The sequence below is a fragment of the Triticum aestivum genome, chromosome 7A (genome assembly GCF_018294505.1).
Source record: "Triticum aestivum cultivar Chinese Spring chromosome 7A, IWGSC CS RefSeq v2.1, whole genome shotgun sequence".
NCBI classification, from domain to species: Eukaryota; Viridiplantae; Streptophyta; class Magnoliopsida; order Poales; family Poaceae; genus Triticum; species Triticum aestivum.
The window spans coordinates 657,386,772-657,394,466 of NC_057812.1; positions in this window are offsets into that span (position 1 = coordinate 657,386,772).

The following is a 7,695-nucleotide window of genomic DNA, read 5'->3' on the forward strand; positions in this document are numbered from 1 at the left end:
GAGTTAGGATTATTTCAAGTCCTCACTCATTTGATCATATCGTCTTGCCCTCAAAAGCGAGATTGTTCTCGAGCTTAGTAACATATCGGTGGTTCGTGATTTTCCGAATATCTTCTCGGAAGTATCACTAGGTTGTCACCTGACTGTTATGTTGAGCTCGTGATCAAGTTGGTTTATCCTGTAAACCACCCCTTCTCCAAGAATCCGTGTTAGATATCCTTGAGCTAGTTGGATAAGCTAAACAACAACTTGGAGAGTTGGAAGATAAAAGCTTGCCTGACTTAGTTCGTTCCAAAGGGATATTCTTGTGTAGTATGTGTTGACGAAAGATGATGTCTTCATCGATTGGTCCCTGTGATCAGTTGCTGGACCTATCATTTTTATCTAACCTTTGATTGGAGTATGGGCTATCATCCAATCAGACCAGAACCAACGATATTCGTAATGTTGTCTTACTCGTGGTTGATCCCTCGAGCATACACCATTATATCTTTTGGGTCTGACCATGCTATCATTTGTTCACTTAACTATGGAATTCCTTTTAAAAGGAAACCCAGATGAATTGTTGTTGTGCCCATTGACAACATCCTTGTCTTCTCCATAATTTTGCTGAACATTAAGCTAGTGTTGGAAACTTTTGAAAGCATTGTTCATGCTAGCTCATGAAGCATATGTTCGGATGTAAGAGGTGACTTCCTCTAGTTCATGTGCATTTGATGCAAGTTGCCGCCGTGGACTCGAGAAAGTCAATGTTGCTTTCTTTGGAATCATTCCAAATCAGTCATGCACACGTGCGAAGAATGCTGTGGTTTGAAGACTTGCAACCTCCATTCTATATGTGTCCCTAGCACACCAAGCCACTGATTGATTTGTTCAAGGAGAAGAAGTTCCTTCTTAAGAGCATGCCTTATGCAAGGACTTCAATGTCCTCGATTATGGCTCCCCACCTGAACTCGGTAGTGTTTTGTTGTAAGACTACCATGTGATAATGTTTTGTCTAGGACAACGTGTTCACATGTTTGTAGCAGAACCAGCTCATGTTTTGGAGCTTGCTATCGTAGTTCATTTCCTGAGAATCTCGCAACGTCATCTCGTCGATTTGTGTTGCAAACTTTCATTTTTCTTCCTAGACTCGATGAGTCTGGAATATCCTGACACCAACCAGATCTGAATCTCAGGCAGATATGATGGTTGGAATATTTCCCAAGAATTATAATATTGGTCGCGCGATAACCGGTAAAGTGGATGTCGTGGCCAACACACCCAGCCGGAAGACCTGTTATTATAATATCTTGATTGATGAAGTTGGCCACCTCCCCATAAGGATTTCGTAGGGATTACCTCCGTAACTGTTCCTTATGGATTTTATTGCTCCCAAAGTCTGACCTTTTACTTGTTGTCTAGTTACCAAACCATTTCAATGATTGGATTACACTAGCACATCAAGGAGAACATTAGAAGCGGAGTGCTAAATGTCTCTTGGTCGATCATCCAGATTTTGTTTCCTTGGCCTCGCTAAGATGAAATCTGAGAAGGTGTTATCTTTCTTTGCATCTGCATCCTCCATCACCATTCATCATGGTAGCAAGTTGTGTTGCCAGGATCCTTGACACGGATGTTGGTAAAACCTTGATGATTATGGAAATGCTCAAGTTCTTGAGAGCACGCACAAGCGTTACGTGTTATCATCGGCATTAACTGGGTTTGCTCTCCGTTTCCCCGGCAATGCTATGACCTTTCAAACAGTGAATTCACCCTCTATTGTTGGGTTCTTTCCCAGTTACCAGAATCATTCCCAGCATTGCATTTTGTTCCCAGCTTGCACCACCAATGTGCCATTCTACCATGGGTCTCTTCCATTTCCGGTGGTAAGCAAATTCATCCATTACGTTGTCTTCAACAAGGTAATCCACATCATCCAAGTTTGAGTTTGCCATTCTACTGACCCCCTCCAAACGATCGCTCGAGAATTGTCTTAGGCTGGTTTAAAGAGTTTCAATGATCTCTGAATCAAAAGTAATTCTTTTTGCCACTTAAGTGGATATCTCTACGAGTCACCTTCCCTAAGGTGTATCGTTATGGTATCATGGCAACTCAACTCCTCGCTACGTTGACAATCGTTTACCACCTTCTTAAGCGTGAAATTGTGGTCTACCTAGTGAACCTTCGTCATCCGTCTCTTTCCACCCCTCTTGATGTGTATCTCGTGTCTCAACCTGAGAGATGGTCCTATGTCTCGCTCCGTGAGTTGTTCGATCTTCGAGAAGATCGACCCTGCTAGAGTCTCCTTCTTTCCTCCATGTCATGTTGACAGGATTTCTCAGGCAAGACTTCAAGACAGTGATGGTGATCGAATCAACGTTCATTTGAAGTGCACCCTGGATCATGAAGATTATACTAGTTTGCGTTTTCCCCTTCATCTTACCCTACGCTTGAATCTCGAGACGAGATTCTTGTTTAGTGGGGGTGAGTTGTCACATCCCTAGCTTCTGGTGCTGTCTAGTGTTGCATCTTGCTTGCATCATGTTTAAATTTTTGAAACTTGAACTGAGGAATTTTGGAAGCCTCAAAAACTTAAATAAAAGAGGGGCAAAGAACCCTGGGAAATTGCATTCAATGTTCCAAAATGGCCTTAAATAATGTTGGTTATATTTTGGCAAGGGTTTTGCACCAAACCAAAAATAATGAACATTTTGAGGAATATTTTGAGCACTGAATTTAAACCATTATTGTATTTGAATTTGGAATTATATTCATAATATATGGGATATATTTTCAAATAACTCTGAAATGCTTTATGTGCTGTTGGAAAAGTCCATCTAGCAAATAAAAATATTCAGAGGAGTTTTTGGCATTGTTTGAATTTGTTTAAATTCAAAACAATGCCAAAACAAATTTAAAAAAAAAATAGAAAAACAGAATTAAAACAGAAAGAGAGAGAAAGAACCGTACCTGGGCCACTTACCTGTAGCCGGCCCAGCTCCTCCCGCTGGCCCAGCCCACCTCCTCCCCCCTTGTCCTCTTCTTCCTCTGCCAGTAGGCAGAGGCGAGGCGTGGCGCGCGCCCGAAGAGCTCCGGCCACCTCCTGCTTACCTGCTCGCCGCTGGAGGCACCCGAGGGAGCCACGCACTTCCCCCTCGTTCCCCACGACCTCTCTCACTCTCCCGTAGCTCTCCCTCGCTCCTCCCTCTCCTCTGCTCTCTCTCCCTCACGCGCCCGAATGGAGGCCGTCGCCGCCGACCAGCACTCGCGCGGCCACAGCCACCGTCTCGTCTCCCCGACGCCTCCCAGAGCTCCGCCGGTCCTCCCTCGTCCTCCTCGTCGTATCACGCGACCAGAAGAGCCCCGGAACGCCGCCCCCGACGTTTTCCCCCTCGCCGGCCGCCGAGGATCTTCTCCGTCGATTCGTCCACTCCGGCGCGCCCCCGAGCCCACTAACCCTCCCTGCAGCTCCGCGGTGAGCCCTCGACTCGATTCCCCCTCTCCCCGTGCCCCACCTCCCTCTCTAGCTAGCCCCACCACCTTGCCCGAGAATCCCTCGCCGCCGGCCATGGCGCCGTCGCGGCCACAACCGTCACCGCTTGCTTATGAGCCCGCCAACGCGCTCAGCGCATCCGAAGGAGCTCAAATCACCCAACTGCTGCTCCTCCCGTGCTCTGTGACATAGTTCCCGTCGATAGCCGAACTCCGGCGGCCGCAAAAGAGCTCGCCGCCGTTAACTCCGGCCACCCTAGCACCAAACACCGCCACCGTTGGATGCGCCACATCGCCAGCTACTCGTAGCACCCACCCGCGCATCAAACCGTGGCCGGAGCAGCGCTTCCGACGCCCTCCGCCGTTGCTGGCGTCGCCGGCGACAAGCCGCGGGTCAACTCCGGCGGGTTTGACCCGGGGTTTGACCCCCTGACGTGTGGGCCCAGGTGCCTGCTTAGTTAGTGCTAGGTTAGTTAGTGTTAACTAACTTAGTTAATTAGGTGAGCCACTGACATGCGGGCCCCGCCCGGCTAACTAAGTTAGTTAGGGCTAACTAACCTGGTTAGTTGACTGAGACACTGACGTGTGGACCCCACACGTCAGGTTTGACCCTGACCGACCCCTGTTGACTTGCTGACGTCACCGTGACGCACTGCTGACGCAGTAAATGTTTCTGGAATTTAGATAATTCTTAAATGATTTATTAATTCCAGAAAATAGCTAAAACTTCAATAAATCATAGAAAATTAACCGTAACTCCAAATTAAATAATTTATATATGAAAAATTATCAGAAAAATTCAAGGAATCCATCTGTACCATTTTCATGCATGTTAGAACAACTTATAGCTGCTGTTTAGCACAAATCAAATAAAGGGCATTTAAATAATCACATATGGAGTTTGAATTTGAATCTTGTATTCAAACCAACTTCATTTAATCTGGTTTTAGTTGCATTAGCTCAAAACACATTCATTTTGCCATGTCATGATCATGCATCATATTGTGCATTGCATTGATTGTGTCCCCTTCTGTGTTGCCGGTATTTGTCCCCTCTCGATAGACGTGATACCGATGATGTGCTCGTTGACACTGATGAAGACTCAATGTTATCTTCAGAAGTGCCAGGCAAGCAAAACCCCCTTGTTCATTCCGATAAAATCCCACTCTCTCGCTCCTGCTCTCTTTTACTGCATTAGGACAACAACGACATATTTGTTACTTGCTGCGGTAGCTGAACCCCTTTATCCTTTGCATGACCTGTCATTGCCATAGTAAATAGATGAAACCCACTAGCATGAGTAGGAGTTGTTTGAGCCCTGTTGTGCCTACTCGTTCATGTTTGTTTGTCATGCCTGCTACTGCTTAGAGTTGAGTCAGGTCTGATTCATCGGGGATGAATTAGAGGTGTGTGAACATGTCCTACTGTGTGTGAGCTAAGTGTGTGAACACGATTTGGTAAAGGTAGCGGTGAGAGGCCATGTAGGAGTACATGGTGGGTTGTCTCATTGCAGCCGTCCTCAGGAACTGAGTTCTGTGTTTGTGATCCATGATTCAGCTACTACCATACATTGGGCCCTGAAATATGACCCCGCTCGACTTCTTATTCACCCTAGTCCTCTGTCCAGGAGTTGCAAGTAGTTTCTGGTGTTTGTAGCTTACTGGAGGCCGTGGACAGCGCTGACCGTAGGGGTGGGCTGTGATGCGGTAGGTACGTGGCACGGTGTACCGGATGCCCGTTTGGTATCTCGGGAACCCTGTTCACATCGTTTGGGGCTGTGAGCGAAACTTCGGCCGGATCTCCTCATGGATGGAACCCGAATAGGCGATAAACCTGGACTAGAGACTTGAGTGTTTAGGTAGGTCGTGGTCTACACCCACGTCGGCTTTCGCTTGAAGTCTGCCGAGCACATGTCGTGTGCAGACGCTAAGTGGTGGAAACATGTATGAAGAAGTACACCCCTGCAGGGTTAACATTATCTATTCGAATAGCCGTGTCCGCGGAAAAGGACTTCTGGGTTGCTTATATCAGTTCATAGACAAGTGAAAGTGGATACTCTAAAATACGCAAGATAAGCGTGAGTGCTATGGATGGCGTTCTCGTAGGGAGACGGGAGCGGATCCATAGTGGTGTATTGATATGGGGAATATGTGGACTCGTGTGCGCCACCTCAAAAGAGTTACATTGCAGTCGTAGTTCAGGATAGCCACCGAGTCAAAGCTGGCTTGCTGCAGTTAAACCCCACCATCCCTTTGTTGATAATGATGCATATGTAGATAGTTCTGATGTAAGTCTTGCTGGGTACATTTGTACTCACGTTTGCCTATTTTATGTTTTTGCAGAGAGACTTCGGTCTCGCTAGTAGTTCTGCGTGGACTTCGACGTTTAGCTTGATACCTCAGCTACGATCTTGTGCCCTCGGCAGGATCTGGTAGATAGTCAGGCTTCTCAGCCTTTTTCATTTATAGATGTCTGTACCCAGACATGATAGCTTCCGCTTGTGCTTTGACTTGTATGCTCTGAGTGTTGGGTCATGAGACCCATGATTGTAATATCTCGCTCCTCGGAGCCTATTGAATAAATTACTTGAGTCGTAGAGTCATGTTGTGATGCCATGTTGTATTTGCACATATCGAGCATATTGTGTGTATGCTATTGAAATGCTTGGTATGTGTGGGATCTGACCATCTAGTTGTTTATCTTTAGTAGCCTCTCTTATCGGGAAATGTCTCCTAGTGTTTCCACCGAGCCATGGTAGCTTGCTACTACTCCGGAACACTTAGGCTGGCCGGCATGTGTCCTTCTTCGTTCCTGTGTCTGTCCCTTCGGGGAAATGTCACGCGATGAATACCGGAGTCCTGTTAGCCTGCTACAGCCCGGTTCACCGGAGTCCTGCTAGCCCAGTGCTACAGCCTGGATTCACTCGCTGATGACCGACACGTTCGACGCTGGGTCATGGATGCCTGTCCCTGTAAGTCTGTGCCACTTTGGGTTTACGACTAGCCATGTCAGCCCGGGCTCCTTATCATATGGATGCTAGCGACACTATCATATACGTGTGCCAAAAGGCGCAAACAGTCCCGGGCAAAGTAAGGCGACACCCGTGGGAATACCGTGCGTGAGGCCGCAAAGTGATATGAGGTGTTACATGCTAGACCCATGTGGCATCGAGTCGGGGTCCTGACACAGAACCTGTCGCAAAGGACACCGATACACAACCATCACCAAACAATGTGCAACAATATGATGCATGCATGAAACATGGCAATATGAGTGTGTTGGGCTAATGCAACTAAGACCAGAAGGGTTTGAACCAATTTGAATCAAAGATTCAAATTTCAAACTCAAGCATGGCCTTAAAAAGTGCTTTTCCTTGTTCTGCATTAAACATCAAGTTAACTTGTTTAGTCATGCATGAAAATAGTACAGATGGATAGATTGGATTTTTCTGATCATTTTTCATATATAATTTGTCTGATTTGGAGTTACAGAATAAAATTTATGAATTTTTGAAGTTTAAATTATATTCTAGAATTTCCCATATTAGAATAATTCCAGAAAATCATTATTGCGTCAGCCTGACATCAGAGTGACGTCAGCAGGTCAACGGAACAGGTCAGGGTCAAACCTGATAGTGGGTCCCGCATGTCAGGGTGATTATTTTAATTAAAGTTTAATTAAAACTAAACAGGTTTAATTAACAGGGCTGGGCCCCACCTGTCATTGACTCAGGGGAGTCAACCAGGGCCCACCTGTGGTCAAAGTCAATGCCAGCGGCGCCGGCGTTTAGCCGCCGGCGAGCCCGACGCGGTGGCGGGAGTGGTTTTGGCCATTTCGGCCACCAAATGGGTCGCGGAGACCACCGGAGTGGAGCTGAGGACAAGCCGCAACTCTTGGTGGAGTCCGTTGGGGTCGGGGTGGCCGGAGTTGGCGCCGGCGACGACTTTGGCGGCCACCGGGGTTCGGCCGAAGATGAACTTGGTGCTAGAGGGGTCGGTGAGGCTCGTGGAGTGGCTAGCTAGGTGCTGCAGGACTCGGTGAGTAAGATGGACACCATCTTGTGGCCGGAGTGTGGCCGGAAGCACGTCGGCGACGAGATCCGCGGCGGTGCGGGCGTGTGATCCTCGTGCGGTGGCTACACGGCTCGGGAATGAGAGAGAGAGGGTCGGAGGAGTAGCTGGGCTCACAGCGCTCCCGTAGAGGCCACCGGCGGGGTCGGGG